Source organism: Oreochromis aureus, linkage group 17, assembly GCF_013358895.1.
Source record: "Oreochromis aureus strain Israel breed Guangdong linkage group 17, ZZ_aureus, whole genome shotgun sequence".
In the NCBI taxonomy this organism is placed as follows: Eukaryota; Metazoa; Chordata; class Actinopteri; order Cichliformes; family Cichlidae; genus Oreochromis; species Oreochromis aureus.
In genome coordinates this window covers 13279638-13300642 of record NC_052958.1, presented here as the reverse complement: position 1 = coordinate 13300642, position 21005 = coordinate 13279638, and the positions used below count along the sequence as shown (strand labels likewise).

The window sequence follows — 21005 nt, the reverse complement described above, 5'->3', positions numbered from 1 at the left end:
CACCACTACCTCAAACATTAGCCAGTGGATTTCAAGGCAGGGGGCTGAGTAGACTACTAATGTGCTGGCAATTGAGATCTTAAGTGTCCTTTCACACTTTAATCAAATTGATATGGTGGACCCACTGCAAGGGCAATCTCGCTGTCCTTTACTTTGAAAAATCCTTAGCCTTTAGTTTCTGTCTTTGCTCTGTCTCTGTGTCGGTTCAATTTCAGTTGGAGTCATTTCAGTTAGATTTTGAATGCATTAATGGATAGTAGCCTTTGATTCAAATATCAAAGAGTACTTCCCAATTAGGAATAGTAACATAATATTGAAATATGACAACAAACAGAAAATATAATATCAGAAAAGTGCAGAAAAATAAAAGATGAAAATGTACATACCCTACCAGTAAGGGCAGGACTGTTACTTGTGACTGTTACTTCTCAATTTTCTTGTGTTCTTTCTTTCTGATGTTACTCTCATCTGGGATCTAGAGTATGATTACTGCCATTTTCTGCTCACTGTTAACCATCACTGCATCTGGTTGGAACTTGAAATCCCAAATGATCTTGGCTTTGTTGTTCTCAACCACTTTCAGAGGTTTGTCCCACTGAAATTGTGCTACTTCTAAATCAAATAAGGCACCTATCTTTCTGTGCATTACACTTGTCTGTGGTTGTGTCTCCAAATTGTATGCTGGACTGTCTTGAATAGAATCTTTGCACAGCCTGCACCCTGGGTCTGGTTAACACTGAGGACACTTGGTTGTGACCTGAAATCTCCATCCAGTGTTATTTTCCACAGCATTTCAAGAAGAAGGTTCTTAATCTAACTCACATCTCTGTTGCTGTTGAGCATTGCTGTTGTCCTGGAGATGCTTTCTAAAGGCTTTCCCTGAATGGTAGCAGGCAATACTACTACTGCTGTCCCCACCAGCTCCTTGCATAGTCAGTCCTAAATAAGCTCAGTGTTTTACTGCGATTTCAAATGATTTTGTGAGTTAAATGAGTCATATTTCATTTCATGGTGTTTTCATTTATATTTTGCACAGCTTTCCATTTGGGGGGTTAAATTCTCATCCTGAGGTCTTCGTCTCTGATCATCTGCTTTCTCTGTTGTTTCCAGATAATGCTACCTTTCAGGGTTCAAGATCAAAGAGGGAATTTTCATAATGGAAAGAGGAGATAGTGAGACTGGTAGAGTAAGGCAGAAACAGAGAGAGCCGTGGATTCGGTTGAATAATCTAAAATGGAATGCTGACACTTTTTGTGAACTGTGGGTTTTAAAACTCTTTTTATACAACATCCCAACCATGACCGAATTGAAGGCAGTTACGACTTTTATATTAATTCATGTCTTCCAGTATTTAGCATAACGAAAAAGCCCTAAAATAGAGTTGTATATTTCATCACATATTGCCCACTATACTGTTCAGAGCAGTTGTATAAAGCTATTCTTGCTTTGCTCCCATCTTATTTACAGACTTACATTAATCAAAAAAGCGTGGGAAGTTATTGTCTGAGGTCTCAAGAATTATTCCTTCTATCTGTTTCAAAGCTTCACACTGAATTTGGAGAAAGAGCATTTCAATTTGCAGCTCCTTCCTCCTGGAATCACCTGCAGAATCAAGTAATCACCTGGTCTCACTTAAAGAATTTAAGGCAATTTTAAATAATTTGAATTCAGTTAATTCAGTCTGCAAATGTTTTGCTTGAATATTATTCCTTTGCTTCTGGCGTTAGAGAAGTACTTTTACTAAGGTATGCATTCTTTATTGATATTGAAGTTTATATATCTTGATTGTTTCTGTGTTTTATTTTTCACTCTTTGACTGCACTTTACTGGTGTACGGATTTGTATGTGTATGTGCTATTAATTTATGTAACTTATCGTACTGCTGTCCTTCTTGGCCAGGGCACTGTTGCAGAAGAGATTTTTATTCTCAAGAATTAATAATAATAATAATAATTTGTCAGTTTTGGCATATTTATTTGTTTATGATCCACGACAGTAACAATTTCTATATCATAACATGCTTAGAGCAGATGAAACATTTGGTTAAATAATCTACTGCCTTGAGCGCTTCACGGTTCATTGCAAAGTCTGATGATTTCATCATATACCAGTTTTATGGCACAAAATAAAATTAGTTTTATGTTATTGTTTTCCATTTTGTGAGATGTAAACAATTCAAACTCTGACTGTTAGCAAATAGCAGTGTTAAACCGATCAATGGCAACTGCAGCTTTGGATATTGTTGGGGTTTTATTGTTTCTTTAACATAACAGATGTCTCAGGGATCCACAAAATGTCTCTCACGGCAATAAAGTAGGAGTTCATTGCTTTGGAGAGAAACTGCTGTGATGCTGGAATTGCAAATTATAGGTGATTCAATCAAAGCACAAATCACATATAAACATAGGTTAAAAGGTTTTATCCTGCCTCTGTGTTGTCTATTTGAGGTCTTTGGCAGGCATTCACAGCATTCTGAAAATATTAGAATATGTGTGGTTGAATGAGTGCTTTGTACTTGGAGGACTCACAAGCAGCGCAAAGCTTTAACACATAACAGATTGCAAAAAAATACAGGAGGAAATGTTTTCTTTTAAGAACTTACAGCCCAGTGATAGTCAGTAGTCATTTGGGCCTCGTGGTCGGTCAAATATGGCGTCAAATCAATCTGGACTCTCAGATTTTCGGTGCGTTAAGTATTAAGTTCAAAGAAAGGGATTTTTGTTAGTGATACCTCTTCAACTACTCATTCATGCAAATATCTGGCGATCAGCCAATCGCAATCACACAACTTCTGAAAGCAGTTGTGTGAATATTGAAAAGTCAAGTCACTTTATTTCCAAGCACAATTTAAAAACAACATGGGCTGAACAAAGTGCTATATAACCAAATGGAATAAAGCAGAGCAGGAAAATACAGAAAAATAGAAGACAGACAGGAAACACAAAGAAAAGAACAATGTCAAAACTCAGTCACTTTTAAACACTAGGGAGTAAAGATCTGTCTTCAAGCGGGTTTTAAAGATGTCGAGTTTAGTAGGCAAAGACCCAGTCTTCTCTGTGCTTTAGTCTGCTTCTCGGAACAAACAGAAGCATCTGGTCAGCTGACTTAAAAGATGCATTAGGAATATGCATAGTTAGTCCAGAAACTTAAAAACTAAAAATAAAATATTAAAATCAATTCTAAAATGTACGGGAAGCCAGTGTAAAGAAGCCAAAACAGAGGAAATATTGTCTACGTGTGCTGAAGTTGCAGATGAGAAAACAGAGCCTGGCTGATTCCACCGTACTGCTATAATCAAGCCCGGATAAAATAAAGGCATGAATTATTTTCTTAAAGCTGGCAGATGAGAGAGAACATTCTTAATCTTTGCAAGGACCCTCAGCTGGAGGAAACTGGCTTTAATAACAGATTTTTTTTTTACAAATTTGAAACTGCTATCAACCCCCAGAAAAGTCAGTGAGCTTAAGAAAAAAGGTAAACTGTTTTTTTTTTTTTTTCACACCTGTGCACACACCTTGCTACACTGGGAAGTGGCCTAAAGTGTTTTTGATACTGTTTGAATGGTCTAAGGAGTTTGGTAAGAAAAGCATCCGGACTTCATAAAGTTGCTTGAAGACGTTTAACTTCTCATCCGAGAAGCTTCTTCAGTTCTAAGGTCAAATGGTGGAGAGTCACAGATTTAAGCCCTATGGGAGTGTCCCCACAAGAGGGACATGGACCCCCTAATGATCCTCTACCTAATCACACGAGCCAAGGTGTGAAAATGGGTGTAGGTCATAATCAGCCAAAGTTTTGGGTGAATTCATTGTGGACCCTAGCCCCACCCTATCATGTGATTTCCTGAGGTCAAAAGGTCCAGGATGTGTGATTAAGAAGAGGATTATTAGGAGGTCCATGTCTGTCTGGGGACACTCCCATAGGGCTTAAATCTGGGACTCTCCACCATTTGACCTTAGAACTGAAGAAGCTTCTCGGATGAGAGGTGAAACATCTTGAAGCAACTTAAACAAGTCCAGACGCTTTTCTTTCCAAGCTCCTTATGCCGGGCTCACACTGTGTGATTTTTGACCCATTTTGAGCCGATTTTTGAGTCGTGCGACCGTTTTGGCAATCGGCCCGAGTTTGTCCTTCATCGTGTGTCGTGCATCGTGTAGTATACATGGGGTAACGAGAAGCAATTAACACCTCACGACCAGCTCCCGATCATCAATCGCTTGGTCGGGAGGATTTCAAACCTCTTTCAAATCCTCGCGACCGTCGTGAGGGTGTCACTGCAGCTTCTCACACTGCGCACGCGCAAACACAAATGTCAGCGAAAAAGACGGCGCAGCACGGCAGTGCAGCGTGTGATCTGGACACAAGCGATGGAGGCACAACTTGTAGAACTTTGGAAAGCTCACCCGAGCCTTTTCGATGTGGCCTCACAAAATTATCACGACCACAACAACCGTGAAAATAGTTGGATCTACACTGCTGCTCAATCACAGCTGCCTGATCAATGTTTTTCATAAAGTTGATGGTGGTGGTGTGCGTGTGTCTGTGTGAGTGAAAGACAGAGAGGAGAGCGGCGGCAGAATTTCTGTTATAACCTTCATTTTATGAACGCACAGTTTGAGCACTCAGGTCGCATCAGAGCATCGGGCCATATAGTGTGAGACCCTGCATCGTGACCTATGAACTTCTAACCCCTGCGAGTCAATCGTACAGTTTGAGCAGGGACTGAAAAAATCGCACAGTGTGAGCCCGGCATTAGACTACGATGACCTGGATGACCGAGAACCTTCACAGACACTGTTTGAATGGAAAAATGCACTTTCTATCCTACCATAAAAAAATGAATACAACATTTCACCCTTGGGTATGCTATATTTGAATGCATTTTTTATTCTGCCCCTAAATCAAGTAAAGGATTTGTCACTTTAATATTTGTTGGCAAGCTTAATTATACAGTAAAAAACCCTAAAGGTGTTCAACGCACTCAAGTATCACAGATAAACATATTGGACAGGGAAGGACACAGTTCAAACTGCTATGTGCAGTATTTGAAATGTTATGGGATTCAGGTTGTTAAAGATTTAATTATTTAATCTCTCATAATTGCATACATATATTTTTCATGGTGATTCACTGGCCAATGAAAACTACAGTGCAGCAAACACTTCTCTGGAGTAAAACATGTGGAGGGTACTGCAGTGTGCTATGTAAACAAATGTGCAATATATATAAGGCAAATCAGTAAGACAACACCAATATGTTAATTTATCCATGAATATAAGTATGAATGACATATTGTAAAAAAGTATCAAAACTCAAAATATATTTCAGTCTCTTCAGTTCAGTGTTTAGTGGTGAAAGTGGTATCCATTAACTTGAAAATCTGATACCAAATTAATACCTGCAGTACTGTGCATATCGCAGGTTTAGTTTGTCTTTCTATGCCATTTGAAGGGCTGTGAGCTGTGTTTCTTAATTGTTAATGGGCTACTGTCAGACTGTTCAGAAAGCGGAAAGTAACGAGTCTCTCAGGGCAACATGCAGTGGGATGATTAAGAAAGCAATGTCTCAAGACACACTTCTGTCCTTGACCAAGGCCTGCAGCTTCCAGTACGAGGTCAAAAAGCAAAACTATACACAAACTCCAACTAAGTAAATCTTTTATTTAAATATTTCCATCTATGCACTCGTTGTCCATTTTTTTAAGTTTCATGTTGCTTGTGCTGGGCTGGAGTGTCTCTTGCCTTCAGGACGGCCTTGTTTCTGCAAGGATTCAGCAAGGTGATGCTGATGGAACAGATGAACATTCTGGTCCATTGACATGATAGTTGCTCCAGAATTGTCAGCTGCATTTCCGTGATGTGAATCTCCCATTCCACCACATCCCAAGGGTGCTCTGTTGTGGAGGCCATAAAGGAATTGACACAGTGGACATAATTTCTCAGGAAGGGTGTAAAGTTTAGGTTTAAAGTGTGCAAAGAGAAATATCCCACTATGCTTACACAACCTCCATCAGTCTGAACTATTGATACAAAACAGGATGGATCTTTAGTGTTCTTAACAGCAAATTCTGACTCTATCGATTGAGTGTCACAGCAGAAATTGGGACTCATCAGTACAGACAACATTTTTCCAATCTCCTATTGTCCACTTCTGGTGAGTCTGCGGAAGGTGATGCAAACCTGAATGAATTTTGTGTCTCTGGCTAGAATCAAACCCTGAGGTTTACACAAGTGAATGTGTAAACCACTACACTTATGTCCAGTTTCAGTGAGACCATGTGAATTGTAGCCTTAATATGCAATTAGACCCTGTGTGGTGTCCTACTGCTTTAGCCTGTCTGCTTCGAGGTTTGATGTGCTGGGTGTTCAGAGATGCTCTTCTGCATGCCTTGGTTGTAATGAGTGGTTATTTGAGTTACTGCTGCTGTTCTATCGGCTGGAATGAGTCTGGCCATTCTCTTCTGACCTCTGACATTAATAAACCATTACTGTCAATTATAAGATATTTTAAACAGATGGATATGTGGGGAAATCACAGTAGATCAGGAGTTTCTGAAGTACTCAGACCAGCTCATCTGAAACCAACAAGCATGTCACATTCAAAGTCACTTAAATCCCCTTTCCTCTCTATTTTGATGCTTTTGTGTTTTGACCATATCTACATGCCCAAATGCACAGAGTTGCTGCCATGTGACTGGCTGATTAGATATTTGCATAAATGAGTAGTAGAAGAGGTATCCTTAACAAAGTTAGGCTGAGTGTGTTCCTCAGATTCACCTTCAGATTCTTTTTTTCTTTCTAAAACTTCGAACTTAATGCATTAATACATCATTATCCATCCATTCTGATGCTTGTCTCTCAAATTTATCTAATCTCTCTGTACTTTAATGGATCTTCATCTTAAAATGGAATTCTGTATTACTGTTTTTCATTAATCATGGATGAGATCAAACCCAGCTGTGGAACTACGGCTAATAAATCTGCAAATAAACACTGGCTTCCTGTAGATCATGCTCAGCACTTTCCATATGGTAAGCTAAAGCTGTTACAAGATGTACTACTATGCAGTATTAATGAAACTTTAGGAGCTCCCTTGCATCAATTTCTCAGCGCTAGCTAGCGCTACTCATTAGGATAGCTAGCAATTACAGGAAATACTTGGCTTTTATAGTTTGTTTGTTTGTTTATTTTTGTTTGTTTGTTGCAGTCTGCATGCTTCCACACACAAACCCTTTGATCTGTTTTGTTGCCAACCAAACACTCCAGTATGAAGACTTGTAAGGAGCAAGCTACCAACAACCTCCCACACAAAAACAAATCATTGTATGTGGATGTATATTCTGGTGATTAGACTTCCCAGCAGGCTGCCCCAGCACTGTGTGAATCATCATTTTGAGCCACAATAGCCAGTTTTTATGGAGAACATACCAGGTTGAATTAACCCAGAATCCTTCTTTTCTTCACTCTGGCTGAACTCTGTGGCTGCTGATGAACAGATGCTGAGTTGTGTTTAACTCAGCATTCATTTGCTTATTGTTCATTGGCACCAAGGCAAAAGGAATGTCCAAAGCATTACCTGCTAGTCTCACACTGAAGTGACAGATGTCAGCTGCCCTCTGAGAGTCCTACTGGCACAGTGTGTTTAAAAATGGGAGGGAAAATACTGCTGATGCTATTGTGAATGAAGCCTGATAAAATAAAATAAAAAAAAGCCAACATCTAGATGCTTCATTCAAATGAGCATGAGCAGGGGAAATTACTTATTTTGCACTCTGTAGTATTCTGACATCAAGACAGGTTTATGTGGAAGGAAAAAAGATTGCAATAAGTGGGCTGTAACTGGCTTTCTACATTTCAAACGATCCCCCAATTCCCTTCTTCCCCTATTCTCATCCTCCCTCACTTATCTCTTTTTTTTCTTTCTCAGCCTCCATTCTCATATATTTTTCCCTTTCTTTCGCTTTACTCTCTCGTGATCATCCTTTTGGTTTTTATTGGCTATTCCCTCAACCGCAGTAGCTTAATGAGCTTCTCCCTCACTTTCATTTGTCAGCGTGTCTGCATCCCTCCTTCCTGCTTTCAATTCCCATCTCTCTACCCTATCTCTACAGGCTTTGATTTTAAAGCACTAATAACTAGGCTTGCTGGTACAGCAACCAACCCCAATAATACTTGCCCCAACAAATCTCAGCTCTTCCTTTACTGTTAGGGTGATACAAATAAATCATCAACAATATTTTCTGCTGTTTGTTTGTTCCTCTTTGGCAGTATTCTTCATGCACTCAGATGTTTTAAGTGGAGAACTTTTGATCATGTGTGTAAGTCCTCACGTGTCAGCCTAGCTGCTCTTGGTGATGCTACTGGAGCAGTTTACGACTTCAGTGGGAAAAGATGTCGAGGGAGGTGATGCCAGTGGGGAAAAAAGCAGAAGGAGGGGAGGTCAACAGTAGTGGAGACAATCCCAGGCTTGCTATCAGTGAGGCAGAGTTATAGCCTGTGTAGATGCTCCTGACACTTACAGCCAGAGCCCGAGGGGCCACACATCACTGCAGCAGGTGTTTGTGAATGTCGTCATCCTCCGCACTGGTGCAAAAATGGCTCTGCTTTTGTGTGTGTGTGCTTGACAAAAGTGATTTTTCCTTTATCAGAACTAATATTATGTTTGTATGTGTATTTCTGCATAATTGTACACGTTGAAGTTTTGTCTTCACCAAAATCGTTGAAAAGTACAGAGGCAAAGGAAAACCTTTATTTGAGCGTGATATCAGTACAAACAGTGTTGGGAAGGTTACTTTTAAAATGTATTCCACTACAGATTACAGAATACATGCCCCAAAATGTATTTTATAATGTATTTCGTTACGTTACTCAATGAGAGTTACGTATTCTGAATACTTTGGATTACTTAATATATGGCTGGAAGTAGAGGTGACATGGGCCGCGAGATTGAGACACATTTGAGCAGGGGTTTCGAACTCCAGGCCTCGAGGGCCGGTGTCCTGGAGGTTTTAGATATCACCCTGGGTCAACAAACCTGAATCAAATGATTAGTTCAACTTCAAGACATGTTGAGGAGGTAATTTAGCCATTTAAATCAGCTGTGTTGGATCAAGGACACATCTAAAACCTGCAGGACACCGGCCCTCGAGGCCTGGAGTTCGACACCTGTGCATTAGAGCCTCTTAATGCGTGTTTTGTTTGGGTTTCCACCGGCGTGGAATTGCCAAAAATAGAAAGGGCACAGCCTAAGACCGCCGTGTAATCCCTTTATTTCAACAAAGTAACTGTATTCTGAATACCACCTTTTTAAACGGTAACCGTAACGGAATACAGTTATTCATATTTTGTATTTTAAATACGTAACGCCGGTACATGTATTCCGTTACTCCCCAACACTGAGTACAAAGCGCTACATTTATCGGATTCCACATCTTTACTTATGCTGGAACAGGTGAGTATAGAGTTTTATTGTATCAGTCTTATTTATATCCAGTTCCAGTGTTCTCTCTTTTTTGTATTTCAATAATTTCAGTCAAAGTAACTATTGTTCAACGTGTAGTGGATTCATCAACAACATAATCTGCCCAGCTCAGTCATCACTTCTGATGGGGCTAGATCAACTGAAAGGCCACATGCCTCTCTTAGAGGCCTTTGGTTGTTGTTTTTTTTCCCCATTTCAGATATTGGCTTTCAGATACTGTTCAACTTTTCTGTCATAAGTAGTTTTTAGGCCTGCCAGGTCTTTTGTCCTTCACTTGTCCAGTTTCCTCCTTTTTTTAAAATCAACACTGTAAATCACCCTGTTGGTGCAAAAATACTATTTTATGCCTGTCAAATTGTGTTATATTTGCCATTTTTCTTATATTTCTTATATTTTCTTCAACTAAAGAAACTATGTGGTTTTGAAACAGGCTAATAGTAAAGTTTCTAAAGATATATTTTAAAGTTAGTTCTCTTCTGTTTTCTGTTATGGTTAGACACAACACTTGTTCATCCCTGGAGTTAGGTTCACTTTTTCATGTTTGCATGATTCATACTGTAGGTCAGTGTTAAGTGGCTTAACACTGACTGAACTGAAAATGAACGAAAAAGCAGCCAGTGTCCAAAGAAAAACTTTGAAAGAACTTCAGAAAGGCTTTCTGCTCAAAAAAGCTTAGCAAAAAGTATTACCGTGGTGTACAGTAGTACTCATTCAGAGTTACAGTTGGAGCAATATTGCAAGTAAGCAGTGAACATTAATGTCAATACACCAATATTTTAAATTAATTCTTTGATGTCGCTGAACAATGTGCTGCACTAAGTTACAGTAAAACTCCCACCGAACTTATAAATTATGCCATGTCTGAATTTTTCCATAGCCGTAACAACGAACTGGGTTCCACCTCATTTTCACGCTTCATTTTTGACAGCCAATGAAGCGCAAAGCGCCAACATCGACCGGGCTGAAATGTAAAATGCCAGTAACCTCCGCTTCCCTAGACATTCTGCTTTGCTCTCACTGGCGTCGTGCAGTTAGTGCTTCCATTTCAAGTCGAAACCTACGACCTCCTTTGAGGCGTCGTCACTTATCAAGAGGTATATGAGAGGAAGCAGTGCCAAATCTGATTAGAGCACCTTTTAACTGTTCACCTTTAGGATTTGATAAGCTCGCTTTTATGTTTATCCAGTTCCCAACCTATAGATAAAAGATCTATTATTTACTTGACACTATTTTTTAAAAAGGGAGCCCATTTGGGTTTAACAGACTCTTAAGGGGATCAGATGGATGGGGTGGAGTGTCATTGATGGTAATCAGAGCTCTCCAGCGGTTTCCTGTGGCTTGAAAAGGAGGTGTGAGATTTGAAGACAGGGTTTAATCACCTGCCTCTCTGGCTCTGAGAGGCTTTGGCTTTTAGCTTCTCATCGAACCCTGCAGTTAAATGATCTAGATTGTTCTTTTTTGTCCCTCCTTCACGATCACTTACCTCTTTACCGATTTAAGCTGATTGTGTTATGGCCTTTAAAACAAATGTCTGTGAAGCAAGCCAAAGGTCAGCAAGTTTGTATGGGAGTTTGGTATAGTAATGGCACATAATGTTCACATTGTGACCGTGGTTGTATCAGCAGTACTATTCAGCACAGACACGGCTACGAGCACATAGACACACCAAACAGTGTGGAGACAATGACACAATCAGATGAAGACGGAGACAAACAGTGTTTTATGGGGACCGTGGGGCTAAAAGTGTCTGACAGGAAAATCAAAGACTTCAGCTCTTCTGAGTTCATGCTGCTTGTCTGTCTGACTCAGGATTCCCTTGGGAGAAGCTTGCTTCTGAGTGTCAGAGGAAAAAGTCACTCTCTTTCAACACGTGAGTGGGCGGTAAGTACGACTGTGTTCCTGTATATGTGATATAGTGCATGTAGCTGTTCTAGTGGCACTGCGGTGTGATTTTTGACAGTAATGATGTGGGGCTTTCACAAATTGACAGACGGGGAAGGAGAGAATGAGGACAAGAATGGGAGATGAGGCGAGTCTAGGAAAATGAAACCAGGAGAGCTAAGAGAAGAATTTTTGTCACACAGTGAGGCAGCGTTGGACTACAACCTTAGACTGCAGATAACGAGACTTCTTTTGTCTCGCTTCTCCCCCTTGTCAGACTGTCATCATCTCCTTTTTTTGGATCCATTCCATATCTTAATCCAGGGTCACAGGCTGATGTTGTTTAACACATAGTTCAGCAGATTACTGAAACAATCTTTCAAAAGTGGATACTTTTCAAAAGTGCCAAAATTCTGCATTTCATGTATTTGATGTACACTTTAGCAATGGCTAAGCTCTCTAAATTGTACATCCTGTCATGTATGGGGAGGTATGACTGAAAAATAATACTGAAACAAATATTATTTTTTATACTGTTACAGCCCATAATAATTTCAGAGTGATTTCAGACTTCTACAGTCAGGTCAACTTGTATGATTTTACTGCCAGATCATTCAAAAAGGCAGGTCTAGTTATTTAATCTGAAAATCCTATATATTGTCTTGTTCTTTTCAACAGCCATCTTGAGTTTTCAAGTGCCTAATGGGCTTAATTTAAAAAAAGTAATCATAAATGAGTTATGCTACTTCACCTGTGAACAATTTCCCTACAGTTTTAAGTTAAATGCTGCACTAACAGCAGGTCAGACAGCTTGACTCTCATTGGGGAAATGGCATTAGTTACCTTACAGCCTACTTGCAGACAATTATTACCCCACAATTACAAATGAATTTTTACCATCTTTAGCCATCTTTTCATACGTGCAACACATTGTGAAATGCACAGATTAGAAAGACATTTTGTCATCTTTCCTTCTTCGTGACTGCCTGCAAGGTGCACCACCGTCACAGCCATTGTAGTCTAGGTGGTATGGTTTAATGGGGAATTTTGCACAATGGCACCATTGACTTGACTGAGATTAATAGAGGAGCCAGGGAAGACCATAGAGTGACTTTACCATAACAATGGCTGCTATCCGTCAGCAATGCAGCCCAATCACATGTTTGTATGAAATAATTCATTACAGGCAACAAAAGAAAAGCTACAGGCCGCTCTCATCCCTGAGTGTGTCCCTGGTGATCTAAATGCGTCCCCGTTTTGGTAAGTAAGAAATATGTTTCATACAACAACTATAAACCGTTGCCTCTTCTCACACTCAGATTACAGGACTGCATCGGTTTTAACAACCATAGGTGTAAAGGATTAGCTTGTTGCAACAGATCATCTGGCTTGTCTATGCACCTTAAATTTTCCCATATAATCTTTTATGATCATAGATTAGGTTTACAATGAGTAAGTGTCATATTTTTTGTTGCATCATCCAGATGCAGTATCCTGAAGGGAATCAGGGTTTTCAAGGTACACCAGTATTTTCTGAAGGATTAGGATGTATGATTTTCCATCAGTCGACTGTTTTTTGTAGCAATGGTTAATACAGTATTAAACAAGATTAGAAGAATTTGATTAATAAAAAAAGGTAGGGTAATATAATCTTGTAGTTTTATATAGTAATAATTATAAAACTACAAATAGAATAGTGGGATTCTTCTAAAATGCAGCGGTTATTCTGCATACTGAAAGTAATAACATGAATACTGAATACTTGAATTTTCTCAGGCTCATATGACGAGGAGAAAAATCAAACTTCCAACAAATTAAATTTTTATTACTTTTTTAAGTAGGCAGGCAGAACTGTGTGACAATTTTTTTTTTTTTTTTGGATTACATTTTGTATAAATTCCTTGCCAGTGCTTTAAGTGGATGCCAGTTTGTTTACACTGAAGAAATGGCTTACAGGCCGGAAGCCGTGTGTGTTTACTGGGTTCGGGGGCTGTCTTTTGGAGAAGGTTTCTGTCTGTGAGGTGCATGGGCTTTGGAGAGCGCTTAATGAGTGCTGATCGTGTTAGGCATGGCATCAGGAGAAAAATACACTTCCGTTGCTATATTCTCACACACAGACCCAAACCGATACAAAAATATTCAAGCAGGATACACTGCGCATGTATGCAAAGATTGACAGTGCACATGCTCATGTAGCTCTAGTAGCTGCTCTACAAAGTAAAGCAAAACTCTTCATCCTTGTGTCCTCAAAATAATGATTTTTTTTAGCCTCTTTTCATGAGTGTGTATCTTAAAGGAGAATACTGAAGCTTTTATATCCCTACAAATCCCTCATATCCCTTTTCCCCTTTCTCCTCATATCTCTTACCAACCTTCTTCAAACAGCTTGTATCTCCCAGACTGTCGATCTCTATCTGTGTTCATTTTGCTTCATCTCCCTCCTCATGCTCATCTTTCTTGCGCTTCTGCTTTTTTTTTCTTCTTCCAACCTCTTTCCCTTCTTGCTGTCTCTGTCTCCTCCTCTCATTATCTGACTACTTTCCTTATCTCTATGCATCTTCAATTGTTTCATCAATTTCACAAATATGAGATGGGGGGGCTCGAGCACCAAACCCTCTGGGGCAGGGGGGTTCTCTCAGCTGTTACAGAAGGTCCAGAATGACTCTGTTTCCTTAAACAGCGTTGCCCAAAGTAATTAAAATGTTGCTGGAACAAGAGAAGTCCTTGAACCTCCGCCCCTCTCAATCTTTCGCTCTCCCTGTTGCCATGGTGCTCCAGGCAGCAAGTACAGCGTGCAGTAAGGCTTCCATTACACAGTGAGAGATGTTGCTTATGCGCTTCCTCGGTTTTCTCTCTCATTCCTCTCTGTACTGGTCTTAAAAAAGTGTGCTGTAATTTTCTCTCAGTAGCTCCAACCTCCTTGACCTCTGTGACAGCAGAACTGTTGCTTATTTAAACCTCATTCTGAACACCAACATTGTCTTAACCTTATCGTGGCTAAAAGGTTAACACTCTCTCTCTCTTTCTGTCTCGCTGTCTCTCTTCAGGGTGAAATAACAAATGCGTACGTGAAAGTAGTCTGAATGGGGCTTTTACGTTAATATTAAAAAGCTATATAACCACACACCACCTTATTTATTTTGCAGCCAGATATGTGTCTCTGCCTTATTCTCACCTGTTGAATAGTGACTACATATTCTGTTCTCTTTAGGTTGCCATGTCTGTGTTTTTTATAATCATTCTTATTTAATTACCAGCTTCTGGTCAGTGAGCCTCCTCTTTGGCTCTTTCTCTGATATTTTACTCTCACCTTTTAGGGCCGGATAACATTTTTGAGCTTGTCTGGCTTTTAGTTTCATCTTCACAGTGCTCCAGATAAGTTTATCTACTTTATTGGATTTCTTTAATTCTGATACAACTTTTCAGCTATAGTGATAAATATTGCAGCAGTCCTTGTTCAAAGGAAAACAAAAGAGCAGAACTTCATCTCTCTCTACTTAGGAAGGAGAATCCAGGAGAAGCACTGAACAGCAGTTATATACCGAATAAATAGTTACAATTTCTTCTTCTTAACTTTCTTTTTGTGGGTGAAGAATTTAGTTTTTTGCCTCTACTTTGATTTAATCATATATTTTGTATAGAGGGTTTGTATTCATTAATTTAGAAAAAAAGCTATCTTTAGTCATTAAATAAAAAATGTGCATGTAGTAAGTTTTTGTTTGTAAAGTCTGATGGGTAAAACCATATCGCTGATTGTCTGTAAAGAACAACAAATGTTTGTCTCAGTGACCTCAACCTCAAGGTTAAGGTTAGAGGTCAAGTTTTCTGAAAATCTTGTAAACACAATAACCTGAGAACGAGGCAATGTAGGATTCATAACACAAGTCCAGCTACTAAATATCTTGGACAAGTTCAAACCCCATTGATCTTGACCTCGAGGTCAAAAGTCAACTTTTCTGAAACTCACATATGATTTACAAATTTATTCCATTGGTGCATCTATTTGGAAGCTGTGAGGTAGCAAAGCTTCCAAATAGATAATTATTTGAACTAAACTAATTTAGTTTAGTTTAGTTCTGATTTATATGTATTAATTGAGTATTTTTTGATATATGTCTGCACACATTTCCAAATTGCATTCTGCAGGTGTCTCTAAATGTTATGTCTACACAAATTTCCAAAGTGCATTCTGCAGGTGTCTCTAAGTGATGGCATTTGATTTAAGTGAGGCATATTTTCCCTTTTATGTGACACAGTAGTCTAACTACTGCAGCTGTGTGGCATTGGTGACATTTCTCAGGTTGCTTTCCATACTAAAGATCATTTGGCTTGCAAAGGAACTGGCTTTTTTTTAGGTTTATTAACATTATTGTATCATTATTCATGAACTGCTCAACTAACCCCAGACACATTATATCTGAGAAGTATATGCCATTTTATCACTCATATGTGATACATCATCCAGACGACAGCTTCAAAGTGGTTGCAGTTCCACCTCATTAAAACATTTCCTCACGGAAAAGAGTATAAGAGTAAATGGATTTATAAGAGTAAAAGAGTAACTTTAAGAGAGTAAAGCGTTTATGTATTAAGAGCATGTCAACATTAATCACCATTAAATCTACCTAAGTTTAAAAATTATATGGTCTGTGTGATTTTTTTCATTCTTTTTTTAAACCAATATTTAATGCCGGTCAACAGGAGAGTGAATTCTCTCTGTGCTCAGAAAATCACGTTACCTTTTATTGACATACATTGATCCAGGTCAGCTCGTGCTTATTTGAAGCTATTTGGTTTTGTGGTTTTGCACTTTTTTACTACAGTAGTGAAATTAGCCCCAAGCTTCGTTTTTTTTATTTAAAGGTTTAAGAACAGAGCCCCAGTAAGCTGCCAGAATAGCTTCAGGTCTCTTAGATTCTGCAAGTCTAACAAGTTTTTCCCCAAAGAAACCTGGTGATTTGATGGTGGTAATTTATAATGTTGTCTAACATCTTAGTCCAAAATCTTCTAAAGGTGTTAAACTGGATTGAGATCTGGCGATAGAAAATGCAAGAACATATGTTATTTTTATTCTCATCAGACCATTTATGGAAGCCTTAGAGCAGAAGCATTCCAATTGTCATCTTGTTTTCTTCCACTTATTAAGTTAACTTTTTAAATATAATTTTCTCTTCAATAAACCCAACAACAGGGCAATCCCATTTAGAGGGAAAAAACTGTAGTTATGATTTAATTTCCTGCTACCGGAAGAATACAATGCAGATAGTGCGCTACAGTTGTGGGCACATTTTAGCACTTCATCCCTATTTTCTCACATCATTGTCTTCTGTTCTGCTCCCTGTTAAATCACTGAGCACTGCTATACCTACATGGACTGATGACTTTGCAAAGGTAGCACCACTAATGAGCTGACATCAGCAATCTATCAGCATATAGCCACATAAGGGATTCGGTCCTAATACCCATAAGATAAAATACACAGCCATTTACCCTGTGACCTAGTTTGACCTAAGAACAACTCTTCAAACACCCGCAAAGCACATGACTCATTCTGCCCTGCGGAGCAGCATCTGATTAACACCAATACAGCACCTGTGACGTGTGTGAATACTGGCAATGAGTAAAGCCCGTAACTCTCATTGCCCTGGGCATGCTTTCTACTTTCTAGAGTTAGATTTATAAGCGCTCGCCAAGTCAGGTTCTGTGGTATTTAATGGCAGTTTGGCCCTATAATCATGGACTGGGTGCAGCTGAGCAGCCTGCCAAAGGCCCACGTACAACGCCCGGAGCTTGCAATCTACACATGGAGCATCACTTGGCAATATTCAATTGAAAGAAGTAAACATTTTCTCCTGCTAGTCCCCTTTAACTATCTGAAGGAGATCCAGTACTTCAGGACAGATTGTAAACTTGCAAACTGAAATCGTAACATGTTTTGAGTAGGATGCTTGTATCTCTGCAGTGTTCGGCAAGTATTTGGTTAATCTTTCACCTGCATATCAATTTGGTAGTGCCAGTTTAATCAGTCCCTTAAGAGGTATTGTGTCTATCAGTTTAACGTCAATAAATCAATACCACATTAATTAGGAGAAATTGCTGCCGTCACTGTGAACATATATCAGTAGAAATATCAGTAAAAAAACTGGTAAACTTTGCAGTGCACTGTACTTACAACCTGACAAGACAACAGTGGAATTGCAGTCTGCTTGTAAGAGCACTTCTTAGCTTCTACCTTCCAAACAACTGTACACACACAATAAGTATACCAGAAGCTACATCACCTTTGCAGCACATTTGCGACCTTTAGACAGCAAAGTAAACGGGTGCCCGTCTCATCACAAGTTTCTTTATACTTTCTTGCTGCTGCTGTCAGATGTTTTGTGAGTATGTGTCAGCCATTTTGACCGCAGAATCAGAGGTTGATGCTGGTACAAAGACATAGCTGTCTCGTTTTGGACTGCGTGGCCCGATCCGTCTCCTCATGTTTTATTCACCGTGCCGGTGCTTCACCTCTTACTTTCTTCTATTCAAATTGCAATCATCCCGGCCACGTTATCTGCAGTCCAATATAGCTGTATGCCTGGTTTCAACACATGTAATCTATTCTTGTCAGAGAAGAATACTTAAAATTTGCACAGTTAAAATGGCAAAGTGTCTGAAGGATGATTTGCTAAAGGTGGTTAAAATGTACATTAATGCAGCCATCATATTGGATTCTATAGATATTGTCTCCAATATCTGCTAAACTCAGTAGAATATTCTCTTAGGGTTCACTGAATTCTCTCCAAGGGGAAGAAAGCAAGGTATGCTAAGCTAGGAGAAGAATGCCAGGCGGTGGGTGAGGTGCAAGTCCATTAAGGTGGTATGCAGACATATTGTAAGCTGATCCTTCTGCAGAGCGTTCTAAATGTGGCCCCATGAAAAATAAAGTTTTCACTCTTGACTTCCACACTGGTCTCATCTGTCCAAAGTTCATCGTTCTAGAATTCCTGTGTTTGTTCAGATACAGCTTTGCAAACATAAGCCGTGCTGCTTTAGAAAGAAGAGGCTTTTTTTCTGGCAACTCTTCCAAACACGGCATACTTGATCAAGGTTTTTCTAATTGTATTTACAAACTTTAACATGTTAGCATGCTAAATAAGACCTGTAGAGTCTGAAATGTAGTTCTTTAACACAATGCTCTGGTGGGGAAAGTGTTCATTCTTATAGAAGTAGAATGTTGGAAAATATGCTTCATATTTTACAGGACTGCAAAGACTCCTGTGAAAACCTTCTTTTCCACGACTGTATGTCAAAACCATGAACAGATTCAGGGGAACAGTGCCTCAAGGGCCAAGACCCATGACACTCAAATGTAGATTTGGTCCTCCCTAATGTTGACTGTGCTTATAGCCTTGTCTTTTGCAATAAAATTTCAGACCAGTCGTCAAAATCCCTGACAGAATAGGTTTTTTATGACCGGATGGAGTTTGCATCCTGACAGAAAGATTTTATGGCAGCTCTGGTATCTATATGTGCTGCCCAGATATGAGTCCTAGTGCACAATGATTCTCCTTCTTGTCCCCCTGGCTTTCCACCAGCCAAACCAATACAGTCATAAACCGCAGCCTCCCAATTTACTTTCCCTTTATGAACCATTACCATGTCACCATATCAGTAAAGAAAAAGTTTTAGTGGCTTCAGTTGTTTTATTTCTTGTGTGCTCCCCGAGTATCCGGCACAAATCAAATATCTGCCTTTCTGCATGCCTGCCCACTAACGCAGCCTCCGATCTCCTCATTCTACCCCTTTCTTCGATGTATGAAGGGAAGCTTCCGTGCACTCATATTTTACGGAATACACAGTGATTTCTTAAGGAAAGCAAATGTACTGTACAATTTTATTGCATGACAGTCACAAAGAGGCCCCAAGATACAATGTAAGAAAAAGAAAGTCTCAAATATAAATTTCACTTGGCATGAAGAAGTCACACAGGGGTGTGTTTGCCTCAATATGTGTGGTCTGCTTTTTTTGGCTTACGTACTGAAGAGTTTTTTTTTTTCTTTCTTTCTTTTGGGCATTGCCTTTCAATCATGTCTCCTTTCTTTTGTGTGAGGTTTTTAAGAAATGTTTTTTTGCTGCACAGTGCGACTGTGGTGGTGGTGTTGGGGGGGGCATTATTATATAATCTTAACGGCTTAACGGCACTAAATAGAACCTTTCTGTGTGGAGATGTAGCAGAAGTTATTATTAAAGTACAGTGCAAACACCTCTCACCTCTTGTTTCTAATCTGCAATATTTAACTTGCATGGCTGTTAATTTCTACCAAAGAACATCCAGCACCTGGCTTTAATTTTATTCCCGTATAATATTTCTCTGTATTTCCAAGCTTTTGCCTTTCTTTGTTTTTTAGCCCATCTTTTCTGTTGAGCATAGCCACCTCTGCCATGGTCCAGGTCCACGCCTGCAATGACTCGTACATTGATTTAATTATAATAAACAGGTAGGGTAGCTTGCCAGTGACAAATCTTAGTCAGCTTGATTAATGATGTTTGTGTAGCAAGACTCTCAAATTAGCCAGAGATATAGAAGAGTGGTTCTCTCTCCTTCTCTGTGCATGTGTGCGTACATACGTGTCTGGTTTACTACGAGGAGTGCGTTTCAAAAATCTGTGCCCTCTGGTTGAGTATAAGGGCAGGTTCCCTCCCCAGTCACTATACAATTTGTGTGCATCACTGATCTCTGAAAAACAACTCATGAATCATCATTAGTTATTATAATTATGTGCATTCTCTACCAAAAAACATTTGTAGCTTTCCAATTTTTTTTTTGTTGTTGTTGCATAAATTCCTCACTGAGCACAGCAGCAGTGTTGATTTAATCCTTTTTAATTTGCTCTCACGTAGCAGTCTCACCTCTGATACTACTGCAGTCTTGGAACATTAATGTTTTAGGAAATGTCTAGATACGTATGCAAGCCAAAATCTATTCACTTTATTACTCATCTGCCTTTAAATGCAACACACAGATATTTTTATTTCAGTAATTCATGTATAGATTGAATACTGAGCAATAATCATTTTTTGGATAATGAATTATAAGGTTTCATACTTTAAGCAAGTCAAGCATTTATAGCAGGAACATCAACGAGTACTCAGTTACACTCCTTCATTGCAAATGGCTCCACATGTATTCATGCCCAGCAGTCTGCATACGTCTGTGCTGTTTCTGTGCACTTTTAGTAACACTCGAATTATCCTCCCAGGGCGGTTAATGGAGGAAGAATGTCAAAAAGAGGACAACGCATCCCGTCTCCCCCCCACCCCTCTCGTGTCCCACACACAAGATAAGGAGATGCTGTATGCCAGGCTAATGTAAGCCCTCAAGACATACTCACCATTTCCCCCTAATGTTCCACCTATTAGTTATTAATGGAGTAGCTACAGACACTGAAAGTGACCTAGTGAACCTTGGGACTTGCTGCTGTGCCTGCCATGTTTTCACTTTTGTAAAGTAGGAACAGTAGATATTATCCCCAATCCTGGCTTCCTAACTTTAAAAGACACTGTTGGTACTAGGTTTGCATCTGTCTTTCTTTGACATAGCACACGATGCATACTTTATTCTGTACACCATCTCTCGCTTTAAAAATTGGCCTTGCTGAGTA

At 39.4% G+C, this 21005-nt stretch overlaps 1 long non-coding RNA gene across 1 annotated transcript in view; it reads left to right on the top strand.

Moving 5' to 3' along the window:
- Positions 1 to 20708, top strand: part of LOC120433782 — a 96627-nt gene extending 75919 nt beyond the window's left edge. Inside the window, exon 4 of the long non-coding RNA XR_005608751.1 lies at positions 20604 to 20708. This is a non-coding gene — a long non-coding RNA (uncharacterized LOC120433782). The remainder of the gene's footprint in view (positions 1 to 20603) is intronic.
- Positions 20709 to 21005: the final 297 nt, after the last annotated feature.